General features: G+C 42.8%; 1 protein-coding gene across 2 annotated transcripts in view; it reads left to right on the top strand.

Moving 5' to 3' along the window:
• SFMBT2 (Scm like with four mbt domains 2) overlaps positions 1–22,047 on the top strand; it is a 115,082-nt gene that overhangs the window by 25,324 nt on the left and 67,711 nt on the right. The window lies entirely within an intron of this gene.

Consider the following 22,047-nt stretch of genomic DNA (forward strand, 5'->3'; position numbering starts at 1 on the left):
AGCTGAGCCAACAGAGCCCGGTCTCTCCTGGCACCGTCTTAATGCATTCTGGGACGCGCTAAAGACGCTGGACGACAAGATTATTGTGTACACTTGTAATTGCCGTGGTGGTTCTGCTTTAATGTTATTGACAGATGGAAATTCAAATAGGGCATTGCTGTGTGCAGATCCACGTGGTGGGCTGGAGTCTGCCTGCCGCGTAAACTAGGAGAGAGAGGAGGCTTGAGGTGGAAAGAAATACAGCAGGGAGAGAACTGGGTCTGTGTTTTGATTGTACAATGGACTGGGACAGATGGAAAAAACCTCTGAACACCAGCTGTACCTGGATTTGGTGATCACAGTGATCAATCATACTGTGGTTCTGTGTAGAAGAGCAGCTTTTACTTCTCTGTTTCACCAATATAAGGGGAATTAAAACTCAAAAGCCTCATTCTGGGGTTAAATGAGTCCCTCTTGCATGGTGCTAAACTTTCTTAAGTTTAATTATCAAATATGCTGTCAAGAGTGTTGAACATAAAGTATTTTGCCTGCCTAGGATTTCTGTGAAGGCAAATGTTACTTAGTCCCTCTTTGAATAGGTTATCATGTGTCTGTTTCAACTTCTACCCTAGATCCAGGCCAAAGGAGGGAAATTTCACTCAGATTTCAAGTGCTGGGTCAGATTTTGGGCAGGGTATGGATGAAGAAGGAGATAAAACTTGTGCCATGGCAAACTGAGTTGCCTCCAAATGACAGCTTGTTGCTTTTTTGTTTCTTTTGTTTTTATATATCTGTATATCTGAATCTATCACAGAGCAGAATCCTACTCCTTGAGATCACTGGTGTAAAGGAGAGGGGAGAAATGGATCTGGTTGGCCACATCAAAACTTATGGCATGAGGACTCAATGGATTCTGCATAGTCAGAAGATGGTCTGGTGTGTTGCAGGTGTGGATTTGGTGTCATTCAGGACTCCCTGGGTGCACAGAAGGCTTTTTTGACGGTCACAGCTCAGGGTGGTGGAGATGTGGCCTTTCAGCATCATTCTTGGAGGTCACTTGTGTCCACAAAGTCTTGCCTATGGGTTCTTCAGAGAGAGACACACGGATAATATTTCTGACAATAGATGAGGGCCTCCAGAGCTTCCCATTCAGAAAATACAATCATGGATATTATTTGTTTTTTCAAACTGAAGCCAACTTTCCCCTGGTAATCTCATACCAGAGGAAATAAAAATTAAACTATGCCTGCAGGTCTATGATTAGGGTGCAGGTAGGGGGATCAGATGGGCAGGGGGGACTTCCCCTTTTATCTTTCTGAGGAGTCGGCTCATCTCCATTAACTTACCCGAGATGAGTTTGCTTTTCTGCTGGTGTAATTGAGAGCAGATCTGGCCCTGGTTTAGCTCTTAACACTGAAGGCTCACCTGAAATATTACTTCCTAAGAGCTTGAGGCTGGAGAACATGAGTAGGTATTCAATGAGCTTATGGTGTTTTACATCAGCTAAGAACTGGGCCCTCGAGCCAAGTAAAATGAAACTCGGAAATCTTCTTTGGCAGGTTGCACTGTCAAAGACTGTGGATGTTTCTAAAGTAATATATAGGGCTGTTTTTTAAAATCTTCTCTGCCCAATCTTTATCCCCTTATTCCAGCAAAACCAAGTTTAGACTGAGCTAATGTAAATAGATGGCAGGATTTCTTTATTTTAAATGCTGTAAATGACTCCTAGTACAGTGTTTTATGTGTGCTTTTCAAGCCGACTTTAGCAGACTATTAATTATGCAGGGGTGACGTTAGCATAAATAACTAGTCAGCAAATAAATGTCAATTAAGTATTCTATTAGCATAGTAGGCAGCTTTATGCATTGGCATAGAACATTTAGCAGATTATACTTAACGAGCATATAAAAAATAGCTTTTTTTTTCTCCTAGTAAAGGCAAAGGGGAGGAGAGGAGGTAAGAATAATGCTGGCTTTGACTGAAGATCCAGGGGTTTTGGGACTGAAATTTGCCCTAGTAGGAGTCATGTCAGTTGACTCTGGTGTCTCTTGGGCATTTACAACAGCTGGAAATCACTGGAACATGTCATGGCTTGGCCTTTCCCCCCAGCCCCACAAAGCCCCTTGCAGACTTGCTCCCGAGAAAAACATATTTTCATTACAGCACCCACAGTAGTTTTTCTTTCTCTTCCTTGACATGACTCAGATCCCTCCGTCGGGGATGTGAAAATTCAAGAGTCATCCCATTGCTCTTGTGGCATCAGGATAATGTTGTCCTGATAGGGAAAATGGTCTTTTCACTATCGTGTGAAACTGCAAATCTTTTGCATGTGCTGCTGGCTTAAGTTACTTTCAAAAGACTTAATATTGCCAAGTGAGGCCTTTCTGGGGTAAACTGAGTGTAACAGGCCCCCACGTGTCTTTTGGGAATGTAATTAATTGTGGAACTACTGTTGTAAATGTGGCACAGCCTGGCCAGTGGGTCAGGCTTTGCAAGGAGTTCGAGTTGTAGACTTCATCAAATACAGAGATTTTTGATCATCTCCAGGTCTACTGGGCTTGAGGTCAACCTTTTCTGTTTTGATTTTCCTTTTAATATAATTTTTCAGGTCTAAGGCAGAGAACCTTGCAGGGATGAGTTACTGGCAGGTTTATAAGGTGGACTCGGGAGTAAATTATTTATCCTGATGTTTCAGTTGTGAAACTTGGACAAAGAAGCACTGCCTGAGTGGGAAATGTGGGGTGTGCTCTGCTTGGCTTTAGCTGAGACTGCTGTGAGTGGGAGAGGCAATCGAGGGGAAAAATCAGTGTTTGGTTGAACACAGGTCCTTTTGTTTCAGGTTTTTCAGGAGTGCAATAGAGGTGGTCCTTAGGGAACATACCTCCCACAAGACTCCCAGCCGTGGCTCTGCAGTGACCCTGTGATTTAGGTACATTGCCATGGAGTACTGTCAGGCTCTCTGCTAAGGGGAAGGTTTTCCCTGGGGTGAAGCCTCATCAGCTGGAGTCACTCTTTGTGCTTCTCTATTGAGTTTTTGATGTAACTGGCTTAGAAAAGGTGTCCTTTCCCTTCACAAAACCATAAAGGCAAAACATCTGCTTTGTTGTCATCAGTATTTTCCTTCGGGGGAAAAAAAATCGTTGTTTTTCCCCTCAGAAATGTCAGGACGATTGTCTTTGGGATTAAACACCCAAAATGTTGTCTTGAGTCACAGCAGACTAAGCACCACAGACTTGGGTGATGGTCCTTCCTTTCCCTTTTGTCTGGGTTAGACTTTCATGAGGATCTGGCCTCTCCTTATGGAGTCATCCCGAGATGTCTCCTTCATGCCCCTCAGGATGCTCTTGTGCCTCAGGAACCCAGCCTTTGCTGAGGATCAGGCATTGGAAAGACCGAAACTGTGCAAGATGGTTTGGTTTTCTGGTAAAAAAAAAAAAAAAGTCCAAAGCTTGCACGTGAAGCAGGCTCTGTTTACTAAAAGCAAGAAAAGAACACACTTTAATCAAAACCTAATTTTCCAGTAAGAAGCCATTTCAGCAGAAATGTACCCAGCAAGCCTAGTTTCCAGCAACAAGAACATCTGCTTATGCTGTATTTATATTTATTTATTCTCACAAACAAATGGAGGAAGGGAAACAGGAGCAGGCCTGATTAGACCATGGTCCAACGAGGCAGGGGTGCAGTGGCTGTGGTCACCAAAACTCTGTGGGACCCTGCAGTGCACCTAAAGTACCTGTTCAGCAGCTGGTTTTGGGTGCTTTTTTATCATAGAATCATAGAAGGGTTTTGGTTGGAAGGGACCTTAAAGATCATGCATTTCCAACCGTATGCCATGGGCAGGGACATTTTCCACTAGACCAGGTTGCTCCAAACAATCCTTTGAATACTTCCAGGGATGGGGCATCCACAGCTTCTCTGGGATTGATAGTGCCTCACTACACTCACAGTGAAAAATGTCTTCCTGATATCTAATCTAAATCTACTCTCTTTCAGTTAAAAGCCATTTCCCCTTGTCCTTTAACTCCATGCTCTTGTCCAAAGTCTCTCTCCATCTTTCTTGTAGGCTTCCTTCAGGTACTGGAAGGCCACAATTTGGTCATCTTGGAGCCTTCTCCAGGCTGAACAATCCCAGTTGCCTCAGCCTTTCCTCATAGGAGAGATGTTTCATCCCTCTGATCATCTTGGTGCCTCCTCTGGACTTGCTCCAACAGGTCCATGTCCTTCCTGTGCTGGGGACCCCAGAGCTGGATGCAATACTCCAGGCAAGGGTCTCCCAGGAACAGAGTAGAGTATTGCTAAGGCTAATTTGGTTTGGCCTACAGCTAGGTTAGATATCAGTGCAGCTCCTTGGAGAGCTGACAGTTTCACCGATGCAGTTGTCCCCTACTGCAAATCCTAGATTTTTGCACCCTTGTGGGAGGAAAATGCTTTCATCTGTAGCTATAACCTGTCCTCTATTCCTCTGCTGGACAGAGCTATATAGTCAGCAAACCTTGTAAAACAATATTACATAGTTTTACAGCAAACACTGAGGATAATACAGCGCTGTTTACACAAGTGTGTTATTAACCCAGCTCGGAGCATGGGTTTAATCTGGAGGTTGGCTGGCAGCCAAGGAAGGGTTCAAGAAGTGGTTCACCAGTGGGGTGAGGTTTGATAGCCAGTGACTCAGACATGCCCACACTGAAATGAATGTGCTTGCTTAGGTGGACTGTCTGCCCTGGCTTTTATTCCCACGTACTGCAGCCTTCCTCCAAAATGAATGGTGTTGCCATTCCCAGGGCAGGAATGTTGTAAAGCAGCCGTATGGTTTGCAGCACCATAAGGGTCCCTTTTGGGTGGTACAGGGAAGGCTGAACTATGAATCCTTTTATGATTAAAGAAGCAGCACCTTGTGTACAAGCAACAGCAGAGCTGAGGATCAGGAATATTGAAATGAAAACTGAAATCTGACTAATCCTTTTATAAACAGTGCGTGGGGGGGGGAATAGAGGTGGGGGAAAGAAAAACAGTGATTTTTCGGGGACTTTGACAAGTTATAAATATATCTTGAGTGAAACCAATAGTGTGGAGCTTTATGAAAGATTTAATGAATAAATATTTCATGCCCACATGGTGCTTCTTCTGTAACGTGTGCTGTCGGTAAAAAGCAATAAACAAAGAACCTCCTTCAGGGTTTGTTTGGGCTTTTAAATTAAACTAATTTAATCAACTTTTTCAGTCAAGCTTGATATTAGTTCATTTCTGTACACAGCACTGTACTCAGTTCTGTTTGTTTTCTCCTGATACCTGTTCCGCTCTTTGGAAGATGCTTGAATATCAAAGAATGATTCATTCCATCCTGCCCCTGTGGTGTGCATCTGGGTTTTCAAGGCAGAGAACACAGTCTGAATATTTCCTTTCCCTAAAGCCTGAGCAGCCAGCCATTCTCTGCCATCACAGCTGTAGGTGTCACAGGACCCCAGCTGAGGTCATTATCCAGCAGGGAGATCACTTGGGCATGTTGGTCATTCCTGAATGTAATCAAGTAGGTTTTTTGGGTTTTGGAAGCCTTCAGCACCCAGTTTGCTGCTTGAAGGACTGGAACTAGCTCGAAGTGCTCTGGAGTCTGACCCCAAAGGTCCGGCGAGGCTTGGACACCTCTGCGCTGGATTTCAGGGATTTATGCAGGAAGATGATTGAAATTCTCCTCAAGCTCAGGCTCTTGGCAAGACTGGGCTCGGGTGTGCTAGTGATGTTTCTTTATGGTTGGCTGTCATGACAAATGGCCAGGAGGAGATCAGGATGTGTATTAGCTCTGTGCTCTCCATGTCTTTTGCAATAACTTTTAAAAAATCTGCAGGGACCTGAGTTTTCCTTGGGAACAACAGGACTGCAGCCAGTTGATGCTTTCACAGCTGGACCATGCAAGCAAAAAGCAAGTGAGACACAGTAAGGAGGTAAAAGCAAGGGGGATCAAAGGGGTAGAGCTAACTTTGGGAAGGCATCAACATGAGCTGAGGATCTGCTCAAACTTGGACACTGATGTACTTTGTGTGGAGTGGTGGGATTGGACACAGGTGCATAGAATAAGCATTTCTAAGCTTCTTTTGCCAAAAAAACTGAGCTCCTTCCCCCCTCCTTGGTTTTTTTTTTGTTTTTCCCCCCATGGAACCACTTGTTTTTGTAGTGGGCAGCTTTGGGAACTGAATTTTATCCCTCTTGGCTGGATGGAGTACAGCTCCATGAGGTTTGTGCAGCATTATGACCAGGGCTTTGTATTAGAAGAGGGGTTGTATTAAAAACTGAGGAAGCTTTGCTTGTTCAAACCTCTACAGATCTCAGTCTCATTTATTCTGTAGTGTTATTAGGCCATGTGTTAGGTTATGTCTGTAGAGGTCAAAGCTCAAGCCCCTTGCACAGCAAGAGTTCAACTTTGGCAAAGGTTGATGGAGCAGAAATCCTTGCAGTGGTGCTGAGCTGCAGAAATTGACTTACCCAGCCCAAAATGTTGGCAGAACCAATTTCTGCTGCAGCTCCTGACCTCCTGCAAGGAGAACACGTTTCAATGGGACTCAGGCTCTGCTCGGGAGGCTTGGAGCACTTAAGATGAGCAGCTGAGACCCCACAGCTTTGCCTTCTGCTGCTCATGATTCTGATCACAGTGCACAGGATAACACTGCATCCACTGTGACTAAACCATTGGTTTTGGACCTGACATTTAGTACAAGTTGTGCTGGAGGAACAAAGATACGGGAGGAAAAGAGTAATTGGAGTGTGAGGCAGAGACTGTGAATGAGTATCTCTATTTCCAAGGAAATACTGCAGGAAAGGCTATGAACAGACATCAGGCTTTTCTGTAAATAGAGGTTTCCTGAGATTTCCTTGTTCTTCAGCAGCGGGTGGAACAGGGTAGATTTCTGACTGGTACCTTTGAGACCATTTCAAGTAAAATCTCCCTTTGCTGATGCAAAACCCCCTTCCATCCTTTGCACGAACCAGCAAAATCCTCCTCCCAAGACATTTAAGTGCCAATATGTAGATTATTTTATTGTCAGTCTCAGTGAGGCTCCTAAATAAAAAGAAGAGGTTGAGGAGACAGTAAGTTTTAGAAGTACTGTCCCTGTTGCTCTGTGTTGGGCCACCATTTGACATCATCCAACCCTTTGGTTCAGACCATGTGAATACAGAACAAAATTCAGAACATTTGAGTGTCAATTGAACAGAAGAATTACAGCTCCATTTCTAGGCTTGGTGTGTTGTCATTGAGGAGACTACAGTGTCATTATTTGAGCAAATACCATTTATGTGTGCATCTCACTCATAACTCTGGAGACCTCCACACCTTTAATATCCAACAGTGAATATCCAGAGTTGTTTTTCCACGCTCACATCACCTCCTGGGATATGTGCTCTGAAGCTGTGGAGCTAGAAAACCCAGAAGCCACAGAAAAAAATGGGAGGATTGATCCTGAAGGTGTAACAGTGGGTGCAAACCACTCTTTTTGGTCATTGTCGGCTTAACTGATGTCTAGCTGAATGCATTTTTAATAAAATATTCTTTAAAAGTTAATAGCTTGAGAGATTTTAAATAGTCATTCTTGGTAATTGCATTTAATTTCCCTCCCCCAGTCTCCTGTAATTTTCCCCAGAGGACTTCTGGAATGTAAATGCCACCTCAACTGTAAGACTAGGCCTAGGTAGTTAATGATATATATAATAGGTAAAACATGGTCAAATTTAATTAATCACCATTGGAGACATCTGTGGAGACTTAAAAAAAACCAACCCTACCCTTAATATTCTAAGTTAGGCAGAGTTTTCAGTCCTTATGTCAGAGAAGGAGATGATTTGTGGTGCATTGGACAGGAAGTGTGAAGGGTAAATAGCACAGGGGATTTGATCCAGAGCATGCCAGTGTTGGTGTACATGTTTCTACAGTAAACCTCTTTTGATCAGTTTGAGGATTAAATAATGTCTCTTAGACTTGAGCTGAGGGAGGATTTTTCTGAGCTCTTTTAGGCCAAGGACAAACCACTGTGTCCTGTGTCACGTCTTCAGCAGAGCCTCCCTTCAGATGCACCTGGGGGCACCTCAGATTTTGCTGGTGAGGAGCATGGGTATAGTGAATTTTGGAGGCTGCTAGTGGCAGATGCAAGCACCAGCATGATCCCGAGCCAGCTGTGACTTGCACTTGATTTTTCCTTCGTTATGCATGATAATGTGGGCTCCCAGTCACCGTGGAAGGGGTTTGTTTCCTGAAGCAGCCCATATGCTCCTGGAGCCCGTGGAGGTGGCTGTTACACAGCACACAGATTTAAGTGATGCTCCTATAAAGCATTTTCCTGATGACAATCAAAAATCAGTTCATCTAACCCAGATTCAAATTTCTGGGTCAGTTCTGACCCTTTTGTGTGACATTGGAAAGCTGTTGCTCTGAATTCCCAAATAATTTGTTTCTGGGTCTTTGTGTGTGCTCTCATTTTTTTTTTTTTACTTTGGTCGCAAAAGAGAAAAACCCCACTATAAATAGGCTTAAGGATGTAATGAAACCCATCCTGATTGATGGTTTAGTTTGTGTTGTGAGGCAAAGCATCCACCTCCTGCGTTAGTAGCTAAAAAAAGCTTTTTCCCCCACTGTCTCTTGGGAATGGATGAAGAAACAAGGGGAAAGTCAGCATTTTCAGGCCATGGTGTAAAAATGTAGCTACTTCCTAAACTGCTTGAGTTGATCTAGAAAATACATCCAGGGAAGACTTTGCCAGACTCAGGAAACCATCCTGCTATGTATTGTACCAGTTTTACTGAAAAGGCTCTGCCATGATGATTATAGACACTAAAAAGGGGGAAATCCCACAAGTCTCCCATGCCTGGCAACCCTGGGAATGTTGCTGAGGAATTCCTGGCAATGTGAGGCATCTGCACCTTTTTCCATGGAGTCTTGCCTTGCTTTGAGTCTTTCTGCTGCTCTTGAACTTGTCAGCCTGGACATCAGCAGGTGGGTCTATTTGCAAGGCCTCTTCCTCTAGAACATCTACAAAAATTTATTTAGAAAGAAAGAAGCCAAAAAAGCTTTGAGGAGACATTTTATGATGAAGATGAGATGAAAGGCTCACAAACCGTGGCTCTGCACTAATACTTGATTTAGCAGTGAAAGCATTTGGGTTCATCGGAGCACCATCATCTCCAGTCAAAAAATCCCAAATTGATGGAGAAGCTAAAGTTTTAGAATTCAAAGGAAATTTGGAGCACTGTGGAAAAGCTGCTCACATTTCAGGTCCTGTAACACAGTGCGGTTCTCATTTCAGACGATGCCTTGCATAATGTTCCACGTTGATCTCTGATTCAAATTTAAACTCTTCAAAGTTTGAGGGATGCTTTTGATCGTGGGATTTACAGTTCAAGCCCTTTTTCTAGTTTCAAGTGAAGAAAACACATGTTTAGCAAGCACAAAATGAGCCTTCATGGAGTATTTCTTTGATGGTGTTGTGATGATGATTATGAATTTACATCTTGTGCATAGGATGTTAAGCACCTCATGGGGCCTGGCTGTGCTTAGGCTGTACCATTAATTTCGGGAAGGATGCGTGATGAATGTTCATAAGGCCCTCTAGGTTCTGATTTGTGGTGCTTACATCACACAGCCGAGAGGCTCCGGAGTGATTAAACGGGATTCAGTCATTAGGAGCTGGCAATACAAATGTGATTAATTACAGAACACACTGTAAATTGCAAAATGAGTTTGATGATTTTTTTGAAAACATATGTTTCTGCTTCATGGGGTGTCAGAAGTTGAAGTCCTGGTGAGCAAGGCTTGTTTGCTGTTTCCATGATAATTTTGGAGTGTGCTGGCTCACTCTTGGGTCACGGGGATGGTTAGATTTCAACTATTGCCCTGAGTTCTGTGTGTGAGCAGTGAGATTTGGGGAGAACCATGGGCAAATCCTTAAATCAGACCTACTGAATCCTGCTCTGCTGTTTGTACCTCACCAGCTTGAGCTCTGTGGCACCAGTGAGTGGTGACCCTGAATCCTGCCAGGGTTTTCCCACAAGATATCCCTCTGCCTTTCACCTTTGAGATGCATCTTTGTGTTGGGGGTTGAGGCTTAAACTTTTAATGGTTTGTTTTTTCCTTTCAAATCTCTGCTTGTGAGGGGGGAAAAAAAAAACAGGACAAGAATTGGAACACATTGCCCAGAGAAGTTGTGGATGCCTCATCCCTGGAAATTTTCATGGCCGGGGTGGATGGGGACTTGAGCAACCTGGTCTCATGGAAGGTGTCCCTGCCCATGGCAGGGTTGGAATTAGAGGATATTTAAGGTTCTTTCCAATCTCCAAACCATTCTATGATTCTAAAAAAACCCCACTTTTAAGCATTAACCAGAACTTCCATCCTTTTATTTTCTTTAATTGGTGTTTCTTCTGTAGTGCATTAAACAATATAATGCATATAGTAAACTTCAGGCATCATCCCCACTCATTCTCTTGTTTCTGTACACTACAGAAAATGAAAAAAAAATACCAAAAAGCCAACCCAAACACAGAATGGATTTCTTGGACATTGCATCCCTCTGTTTGTCTTCTATGTTTTGATGCTTTTATTTGTAGTGGATATTTGCTGTAGGCTGTCAACATTGCCAGGGAAAAAAAGGTAATTGTGCAGCGATCTGGTTTATGCTTTATGTAAGAACATTCTGCTGCTGTAAATTTGTTGCATTTTACAGAGCTGTCTCCAAAGAATATCCTTCAGAAGGCGACTGCAGGGTTTAGAAGTGAAAAAAGGCACTTAGGATGTGAGATAATCGGATGGAGTTTGGAGGTGTGAGGTCAGAGCCTTGGGCATGATATTTATACTGCAATGACATCCTTGTACAGAGTGGCCCATAACTTTTAGATGTTGTTAAGCCACAGAATCTATTTGCAGCTGGTCTGTGAGATCCCAGAGACAGGGCACAGAGATGCCTCTTGTGTCCATTGCCAAAGCAAGGGGAGAGTGTCTGGCATTTGAATCAGGGTCAGGTAACCTCCAGACCTCCTTTCTTCTGCTGGCTGCATTTTCTGGCATCAGAGACACCTGGTGCAAGGCAATTTGATGTGAAAGATCTCCCTACTAATTCATAGCCACTATTGGCCCAATATTGGCCAGACTTACTGATTCAGGATCTGAACCAAGCTGGTGGCTACAGTAGTTCTGGCTGTGATTATGATTGCTAACTTTGATGGAGATTTATCCAGGAATTACTGAAATTTGCTTCGTATGCATGTTTTTTTTCCCTCTTTCTACATTTCTCATCTGGAACTAGTGTACAAGAAACTATGAAGTGCTACATGCAGACTTTACCAGGGTAAAGTTTTTATGTTTTTACAGGATGTCTATGCATTTCTGTCTACTTACAACAGCAAATCTCTGTGCCTGCGAAGATGACTAAGTACTTCCTTGGTTTTCACCCAGAGGGGCTACAATTTGGAAGGAAATAACTGTGCAACTGCCTGCTAAGTGAAGTTTTGTGCAGGGAACCTTGTGGAGGTACCTGTGTCTCATATAGGTGCACTCATAGTCTCTGTCCTGCAGTCACACTCTGAGCTCTATTATCTGGTTTGTTTCTGAGCACTTTGGTTAAGATGCTGATTTTTCCTGGATAACAGAGCTCTTAAAATTTTATTATTATTATTTTTTATCTCCGTGGGATAAAAATGGGTTTAGAAATTACAATTGCAATTCCAGGTTGCCCTCCCCCTTTCCCTGAGCTGCTGATTTGACAAGGCTTTCCTTAAGACTCCTGGGTCTGAAGATTGGGAGTTGGAGCTCTCGTTGCACATGATCCATCTCCTCTGTGCACGGAGCACGGCGCTTAATGCACATGGAGTTAAAAATAATCAAGGAATGTACGTGGAGGCTTGGGGTTAAGTGGTGAGAGCTGAGGAGTTTGGATGCTCATTTTCACAGTGAGCCATCACCCTAATGGACATTGATACTAATGATGGAGGAACCCCTATGGTTATGTGGTTTGTGTAGAGCTTTCAAAATCTGGGCATTGCCTGCCTTCCAGAAATACCTTTCAGGAATTCTGTCTGTGTGTGTACATACCAAGATCATTTAAGTCAGCTATTCCTGATTCATTTCTAAGACTGTTGTTGATAACAATGAAATTTAGTTACCTTGTACCTGGAATTGAACTGGGCAGAGAGCAATGTTATTGCTTTGTTTAAAGAGTGCACAATTTCTGTTTAGGTAAGGAATTTTGGAGAAGCAGAAACCAGTTGCTCAAAGTGAAACACTGTGGCCTTTGTAGTTATGCATCAGGTTTTCTCCTAATTTCTTACAGATGTAATTGAGAAAAAAATCGGCCCTTTTTTACCATGTTGGATGCTATAGCAAAATCAGAATAATCAACCTTCATTCATGGCTGCAGATGCAAGAGAACAGACAACTGACCCACTTAAAAATGTTTGTGTCCAGAAGATATTTTGCATTCCCTTCCCAATTCATGGTGGTGTTAATGGGGGTGTTTCTGTTTTTCAGTGCCAGGTCTGGATAACAAGGTTTAGGAATTGTGTTCCAGGTGAAATTAATGTAAAACCACCTGAAAATAAATAATCATAAAATCATTTGGGCTGGAAATGACCTCTAAGATCATTGAGTCCCAACCATTAACCTAGGTTATAAATAGAGTCATGCGTGGTAAATGCTCCAATAATTTGGATGCTTCATCCTTGAATTCGATCCTTGAGGCTGGATGGCCGCAGGTGACTTTTTGTTATGCTGAGGGAACAGGTGAATGAATTGGTTGCATCCCTACAAGGTTAAGGGTGGAAAGAAATTAATTCTCCTTACCTGTTGCCATCTTCCATCTGCATCTCCCTCCCCCATTCCCGTATCCCAAGGGAGAGCAGAGCTGTGTCTCAGTGGTCCCTGGCTGTGTGGTGCTGATTACACTTGTGTGAAGTCTTTCAGTGACAGGACATGACAAGTGCAAATGGAGCTGATAAATTTACTTCTGTTCTTTATCTCCATAATCTGACTGTAATTGATAGGTAACACCACCAAGATAGAGCAGTTGCTTCCCATTATCCATGCACCTCTTCTTTTTATCCTTTTTTTTTTTTTTAAATTTTAAATAATGCAGTGCAAGCCAAGTATTGACTTTAACCGAAGGGAAGTAATTAATCACAATACTTATGAGTAGATCATTTACTGCTGGATGGGCACCTGAGGCCATTGTGCTCAGTCAGTCAGGGCAGGCTGATAGGGGTTCCTGGCATACAGGTCACTCTCCTGCTGGGATCTGTTAGGCTGTTGGGATCTATGAGGCAAATTTCTGATCTTGGACAGTTTGGCTTGTGAGCAGAAAGCCACAGCTGTGGGATCTCAGGAAGACTGTTTCCATAATGTTGTATTTGGAGTAAAGACAGCCTAACCTACTGCATGGAAGTGCCTCAGCATTTGGTGGTGACCCTCCTGCCACTTATTTCTTGCTGGACAAAGTGTCTTTCTCAGATTCCTGAGTTGCAGTGAGTTAATGGAGAGGATTTCTGCAAGATCTTGCATCGCTCAAAAAAATAACTTCAGTATAATAGCAGCCACTCACCCTGCTTGCACACACTGATTGTTTTCTCCCACAGCATCCAACTCCTCCTTTTACCTGCAGCTCCCACAGCTGGGTTAGAGTTGTAGCACAGGCCAGTGCAAGCTTCAAGAAATGAAAAGCAATTCCCAAACCACCTGCTGCCTTTTTTTATTGTTAAAGAGATAACAGTTAATTAAGGACTAGAGAAACCCGAGGGGGATAGTGTGCACATCTGTGAATGGCTCAAAGGATGTTAGGAAGCAAAGTCTTCTGTGGACGAGGAGACAGTTTTTTGCACATGGACTTGCTTGTTTTGGCCGAGAGAAGGTAAGTAGATCATTTCTGGAAACCTTGAGTGGCAGCAGGAGGGATAATGGTTGCATTGTACTGAAATTCAGTGTAACTGAACAGAAAAAACTATAAGGGAATTGTTCTAGTGAGAACCTAAAGCATATGTTCCTGCCTTTCTCTGCTTTTTTTCCTCTACTTTTTCTAGTCAAGGAGTGCTCTTGCGTGTGGAGTTGTGCATGCAAGGATTAAAGCCTGTGTGTTGCCCCTTTCCTGGGTCAAGACCGTAAAAAGTACAGCATAATCTTCTCTGAGAAATGGGATCAGGGTGCTTTGGGCAGGCTGAAAAACCAGAGGGCTCCAAGTATTTTGAAGACAATTGAAAAAGCGTGCAGAATATTCTTATTATATTAAATAGCTCCTGCGGGCTAAACATTAATTTGAAGTTAGCACTTGTTCAGTTTTATTTAAGAAAAAATAGATAACTACGAGCTGTAAGAGCTAGTAGATCAATCAATAGCTTGAAGGAGCATCTTCTAGCAGGATAAAAGAGCTATGCATTTTCCTTCAGACATCACCCTTCCTTCTAACATCTGTTTATAAGTCAGTTGTAAATTCACATGAATGGGACCACAGAGTACTGCTGACTCCAGGAGTGTCTTTTGAGCATGTGTATTCTTTGATGGACAGTTGCTTATAACTTCTGGTTTTCACAAAAATCCTCTCTTTATAATATTTTCCTTGAACACTTTCCATATTTAAGACAGGTGTACAGAAGCTGATGCCTGAGCTCTGAAGTTGGTATATCTTTGTATTTGTGGCTGCACCATTAGGAAAACAGATCAACAGCTTTTGATGCACTTTTTTTTTCTTTTGGACTTCATTTGCATTATTTTGTGGTCCAATTCAAACCACAGAACTCTGCTGCTGTGAGAACAGAAGACTGTTTGAAGTTTTAAGTAAGAAATTTGTTTGAAGATGTCTCCAGCCCCATTTGGCTTTTATTCAGGGAGTCTACAAAAGAATTCAAAGCAAGCAGTCATTTTTATAGAAAATGCCATTAAATTTCTAAGTAGATTTTTTTTTAAATGTAGTTTTAACTTAATTTGTTTGGGAAATATTTAATGGGGGATCTGGCTTTGTAGGGTATGCAGCAGAGTGTGTTCCCTGAAGGTCTCGGGGAGGGTTCAGAAACAGCCTGAGCCCTTTGCTTAGGGGCACAGGAGCAGGGACATCACTCACATTCCCATCCTGTTTTCACATCCAGTCTGGTTCTCAAGGATGTATACAGTTCAGCAAGCTGAATGAAAATGTGGGGATTCAACCGTTTTCTGTCAAAATGCTGTTTTATCAAAATGGAAATATTTTGTGAGAACATGTCAGTTTTGACAAATTGTTTTGATGGGTGAAGTCTAAACAAATTGTTTTAGCATTCTATGTTATTTTGATATAAAGACATCTCATTCTGACTGTGTCATTTAGACCTTTGTAACGTAGTTATAACATTTATATTTTAAGATTTTTATAACATATAAATATTGCATCAAATATGTGACAACTTTTAAATCAAAAGAAAATATCAATATTGTAAGCTTTATATATTTTTGCAATATGCTGTTTAGCTTCTAAAAACTGCATATCTTATCATAGAGTCACAGAATGGTTTGGGTTGGAAGGGACCTTTAAGATCATCTAATTCCACCCCCCTGCCATGGGCAGGGACACCTTCTACTAGTCCAGGTTGCTCCAAGCCACATCTAACCTTGGTTTTCCATGCTGGGTGACCTGAAGCAGACCCCCACTATAATGTCACCTGTCCCTGCTGGCTGGAGTGGCTGGAATTCCTTTGTGCTGCTCCTCAGGTGGTTTCCTGCTGATCTGTCATTCTTCTCCAGGCTGTGGGCATTTGCTGCTTGCGCTGCCATCAAACTGGTCGGAGTGGGATGGATTGATATTCCCCTTCCCCAGTAACTTTAGTATATGTTAAATTTATAACTATATATGTTAGAACGTCCTTTTAAATCCAATTTTTTATGACATCCTGATATTTTAGTTGATTTCATAATGGAGTGAGAAGAATTGCTCAGGTCCTGCCCAGCTATAATTCTTCTTGTTAACTATTTCTGTTCATTCCAGTCCTGGGAAGGAGTTAAATTTTTAATAATAAAAATATTTTCCACACTGAAATTGTTGTCACTTAGCAGATTTGTCCGAAAGAACCTAAACCATTTTATAAAGCTGTTTAGGATGCTGTTCTTCACCATATGAGAAAATTAAAACTCCGTTGTTGAGAGGTTGATGGGTTCCAGTGGGGATTCTCCAGGAGAGGTGTCGACAGGTTGCTAGTGATCCTGGGTTATTAAATAAAAAGAAAGGAAAAAAAACAAACATGAAAAGCTTTTTTTTTTTTAAAGCATAATTTGATATTATTGCTTTGTCTTTGGCCCTGTTACTGGTGACAGCAGCTCAGGTCCTGTCAGATGGGCTGGTTTTACACTGTCCTCCTGCCTGTGAGCTTGTACTCAGTGTGCTCAAACAGGGGGTAGATAGAAGGACGTGGGTTTTAAGTCATTCATTATATATTATTTTATATTATCATGCATTATTTTGAAGCAATGACACACTGAATTGTCCCTGGTGGCTGAAAGCATGGTCTTTTTATGCCAACAGTTGTTGGGCAGGAGTACCCATGAGGTATGTTGAGAGGTTTCCAAGGAGGAGCCTGTTTAGGTTCTTTATGTCAATAAGGTGCTACTATCCCTTTATTTTAAGAAATGCAACAGTTCAAATCCCTGAGTCTTGTTCTTATCAATCAAGTGGGTGGTTTGGGGTGGGGGAAGCAGCAATCATGAAAGGAGAAAACAAAATGTGTGTTCTTTCCATTGTCTTACTGGTCTTTCAGATTCCAAGGTTTTTCTTGCACTTTGCAGCATCCTGTTCTTGAAAAAAAGGAAAAAAAAAGAAAATGAGAATTTTCATTGAAACCCATGACCTGAGAGGAGTGGCTTTAAGAAAAACAGCAACATGTAGGAAACTAGATGAAATCCCAAGAGCTGCTAATGTGATAATAGTATCTCATATTCATTGAATGGAGCGCCTGTGACTCAGTGCTTTCACAGGACTGTAAATGTTCTTTTAATCTCTTATTTCTCTAGAGAGGCAGATAAATCTGAACCCATTATGCACTGTGGCTGAGGCAGGGCACAGAGATTTACAGGGTTGCAGGGAATGAAGCCGCTGTCCTGGCTCTCAGGCACGTTTTTAGTGGGATTGGAGGGGATGTGATGCAGGGTGTGCATTGCTCTGGCCTTTTCCAGCTGCTCTTGGCATGGCTTTCATGGTCAGCATGCACAGTGCAAGGGGAAGGGGCTGGTTTTGGGCAAAATCTTATGTCCAGTGAGCAGTGCTGATGGTACTTTGCATATCAGCCCCTGGTCCTCAGGTGCTGCCACTGTGCCCAGGTTTGGAGCAGTCAGGCCCAGGTACAACCTGAGAGACTCAAGACACAGCTTGGGAAAATGAGATGAATGAGTAAAAGTGAGGAAATGGCAGAGGATCAAAAGGGGAGAGAGCAATGGGAGGCAGGGAGGTCGGGGCAGGGTGAATTGAGTGGAGAAAGAAGTGGGAAGAGTTACTGTTATTTGAGGGATATTGGGTGCAATCTGTTTTGTGATGGAGTTCAGCCCTGTGGAAGGGGAGCTCACTTTTATCACCTGTACTGTGACTTCTGCAGAAATAAATACAGTCTTAATGTGGAAGGGTCCTTTTTCTTTCTAATTTAAGATTCCACTGCAATATTTGCCAAACTAGAAAGTGCTCTCTGAAATGAGTATTTTTCATGGAAGGAGGCAGGGGGTGCTTTGCGTTTTCCTGTGCAAGACACAAAGGTGGGGAGCTGCAGAGACTTGGATTTTACTTTTCCAGGTGTGGATAATTTCACTGAGGTCTCTTAGGAGGAGGCAAAGCCTGGGCTCAGCCTTTACCAACCCAGCGCTGAGCCTGGGAACTGGTGCATCACTACAGCTGCTCCTGGGGATTGGAGAGGGAAATGTGGGATCTTTTACAGGTCTTTGTGAGTGGTCTAGATCCAGATGGATATTCCTATCTGTGCAGTTACTCCTGTGTGAGTGTGATCTGGAGCAGAGCTGCTGGCTCTGTGATGGATTCACCTTGGCGCCGCAACATGCAGATCTGGCCTCTGCTCTGGGCTGCTTTGCTCTAAGGCAGCTGGTTCTGTGGCATTTTTATGTCGGGGAGATGCTTTAAAGCCTTTGGCCTTGGAGCTGCAGAGGTGTTAAAACAACCACCTGAAGTGGCTCCAAGAGGAACTGAACCCAATCCAAAGGAAATAGGCACATCTGTGTGCACAGGCTGCAGCTCAGACAGAGCTGTGGTGTTGCTGCTAGACCAGGAAAGAGAGGCAGTTGTGAGAGCATTGGCATTTTGGAAGCATCACTTTGTGCAGGGCATGCCTTTTGTTTGGGCTGTACTGTGGCTAATCTGGTGCAAGCTCTGACTGATGCTTTTTCCATGGTGAGAGTGTTGCTAATACCTGTCTCCTGTCTGGTCTATCTAATATTTAATAATTCCATTCAGCTCACACAGTGACCATTGCATCAGTGAGATTGTTAAACTGAGTCTTATTTTCTGCTACCATGTCTCTGCTTCTCTTCAATCATAGCCTCTCACCATGATAAGTGTGATGGAAGTTGGCCCCCAGGATCTCAGACCATGGCACAGTCTTGTCTTGGTCCTTTCTGTTCACAGCAGACCCTGTGCAGGACTATGAGACTGGCACTAAGATGGTTTTGGTGCTCAAAATGCTATTAGGACTCTTTTGATCAAGCTTTGTTGTAGATCCCTTTTTTCCTCCTGCTCTAGAGGACCAGCCAGTGTGATTATGTTGCTGTTGTCTTTATTAAGCAACCCATCACTGCTTAGGATGTAATTGCCAAAGTAGCCTCAATATAACTGGAATATCTCAAATCCTTTCTTGTCACTGGGGCTATTTGGTGCCCCATTGTGGTGACAGTCCCTTTCTGAGGTTCCATCTTCGCAGACGAACCGTGTCTTGTGGGGGAAGGGTGAGTGTGCAAAGGGACAGTAGATTTTGGTACTTGGAGGGGATTTTATGCATTGGTGAAACTCTTCTTCCTGGTTTCGTCAGCTCCCTGGATTGCAAAGAATAAGGGATGTTTCCTCCTATGTCACCCAGGCAGGAATACCAGGGACTTTCTTACTATGCAGATTTCTTACCACCATTTGAGTCTGTGCAGCTCAGTAAGAGCATGAATTATGGTGACGTTAATCATGCTCGTGTACAATGCAGCCTCTGCACATCACACTTTTTGTTTGGAGGGGTCTCCTTCAGAGTATTTCTATTTGAAGGTTTGAGGGACACATTTTTTCCTCCGTAGCTTTTGGCTTTTGTAGAAGGACCTACCTTCTTGTATGAAATGGTTTTCTTGGCAAGGATTTGACAAGAAAGTTTCTTCTGCTTTATTTCATGAGTGTTTCCCCTTCCTCCCGCAGCACCACAGGCATTAGCTGAGATCCCAGAGATATATTCAGGTTATAGAATCATAGAATAGTTTAGGTTGGAAGGGACCTTGAAGCTCATCTTGTGCCAAAGCCCCTCTCTTGGGCAGGGACACCTTCCACTATCCCAGGTTGCTCAGAGCCCCATCCAACCTGGCCTTGAATACTTCCAGGAATGGGGAGTCCACAACCTGTCTGGACAACCTCTCTGCATAAAGAACTTCCAGAGTTCCAGAGCCTCTCTGCATAAAGAACTTCCTAATATCTAATCTAAACCTGCCCTTCTCCAGCTTAAGGCCATTCCCTCTTGTCCTATCACTACATGCCTTTGCAGTTTCTGGGTAGGAGCTCACAGAGGTCTCTTGGGAATATGGATTTATTGAAATGTAGAGAAAACATGGATATCTGAACCTCATGAACCACTCCTGACTCACTGAAATTATTTAAGGCAGGAAAAAAATGTTTTGAAAATAGCAATACTAGTGGAGTTTAGGTCGCCATGGAACAGGATGCTTTGTCCTGGACACCTTCCCGTCCCATGGTTGGGCAGCCAGCTGCAGATGGGCTCTGAAAGCAGAGTTCTCCCAGCCTGTCTGCAGTAGGAGAGGTTCAGTTGAGTTTTCTCCACAAATGAAAATGTGAATTAGTAGTTGAAAGTTCAGTGCATCAGTTCACAGTTGCTGAGTGTGATATGCCAGAGAAGCACCGGCATTCCTGGAGATGGATGCTCAGGCTGGTCACCCAAGCATTACACTGACAGCTATTCCTATCTACCCAGCTGATTTTCCTTAGTTTGAATATTCTTGTTTAACATTTTGCTTGGTCCTCCAAAGCTTTTACAGGTATCATGATGGTTCAGATTGACTTCATTACTACTAAAAATTAATGTTTGCATTGTAGTGACTTGAACCGTAGAACTGAGAAGGCTGATTGTGCTCTATAGGCACAGAAGAAGGTACAAATCCCTGTTTCTTAAACTTCCAGTGCAATTTATTGTCTCTCAGAGCTTTTCAGAGTCACATTATCTACACTGCAAGAGCAGAATAAAATAAAGCAAAACCTTAGAAATTAGGTTTGTATGGGGAGGATAGCTCTGAAACCAACCAGAAACTGAGAATAGCCTGGGGGATTTTTTTTCGGCTGAGTCTGAAAAGCTGAAAACAAAGTCTGAATCTGAAAACAAAGGTCACATTGGCACTTTCGGACTTTGGAAGCCTCCAATCCAGATTTGGATGGGGAGAGGGGCACCATCTTATTTAGATTTCAAACTGTGAGCTGACAGACAGGAAGATCTGTGAGTCGGGCACTGCTAAGACATCTCAAACTGGGCATCTGGAAATGGAAAAACCCTGAAATCTGTTGTCAACTTTGAAAATCCCATTCCCCCCCCCCCGACTCCTGCCAGCTTTGAAAGTTTGAACTGTGTTCTTTTCATCACATTTGTCATTCCTTAGTAGTGAAGCTCTGGCATTCAAAATTTGGCTGACAACTTTGTGGGTATGAGCCAAAATCAAGTTCAACTTGCACCTTTCTGTGCTGCACCCAGTACTGTTCACAGCAAGAGGCAGAAGCCTGAGCTAGAGGGACTCTGGTCTCATTCAGTACAACAATTACTGTCTTCTCACTGATGCCAAAATTAAGCTTATTTTCTTTATCCTGATGTAGGTGGACAGGAACTGATGAGGTGTACTCAACAGGAGTGTTGAGAGACAAAGTGTCATGTCTAAACCATTTCTTCTCAGGCTATTCTTCCCTCTTAAATAATGCAAGGGACATAAATCTCCTGGAAGTCATGCAAAATCAGTGCTGCAAAAGACTTAGAATGGTTCCAGGCAAGTTCAAGTGTTATTTTATGGAGGCTCAAGTCCAGCACTTCATGGTTTGGTAATTTTAAATACTTTTAAATGCACTTCTAAAGTAATTTAGAGCTATGAACTGGATGTATAGTTCAAGCTGGGAGAACTGGCTTTTGGGGAAGGAGCAGAAGTGAGAAATGAGGTTGAGGTAAGGTCTTCTGGGCATGGCTGCAGACTTTATCCGTGCCCAGCTGTATGGATTGCATACATGGGGAATGGTCTTTAAACCATGTATCCAGTTTTTTATTGAGAGGAAATGTTGAAGTTTTCAAATGCTTGTGATTTTTCCTTTCTGTAGGTGTTGCTAAGTTAACAACATAACTATATCCCTGTTTGTTCTCTCACACATAAGTAAGATTTTTTGGGGGAGAGAGTTTAATTCCCATTTACAGTCAGGTGGAATTAAAGTCTGATTTCTTGATTTCTGATTGCAAATGCACAATGCATTTGAAGAGGCATCTGTATCTCTGAAGCTGAGATCTGCTGAATTACTGCCTTTTGGTGCACAACTTTAACCTGTTTCAACTGAAACTGACCCAGAACTGGAATCCCAGAGGCAACTTTTATATATTTCAGTTCAAATCTTATAAAAATTTGTGGATACATGTCCTAAAGTAACACAAACTTACAATATTTAGCTCAGAAATTTTAGTTTTTTTCTAAATGTAACAGAGGTTCCTGATAAATTCCTTAAGTCTTTCTTCTTGAAAGTGCATTGACTCAGCAGCTGATATATGATGTTCTCAGGGGTGATTTTTCTGCTTTGTGGGGAAAGCACCTGGAGTTTCTGATTTCCTGTCAAGGAATTGAAAGTTTGCACAGCTTTTTTTTTCCCTCAG

The sequence above is a fragment of the Neopelma chrysocephalum genome, unplaced genomic scaffold (genome assembly GCF_003984885.1).
Source record: "Neopelma chrysocephalum unplaced genomic scaffold, ASM398488v2 Primary Assembly neopelma1_45, whole genome shotgun sequence".
NCBI classification, from domain to species: Eukaryota; Metazoa; Chordata; class Aves; order Passeriformes; family Pipridae; genus Neopelma; species Neopelma chrysocephalum.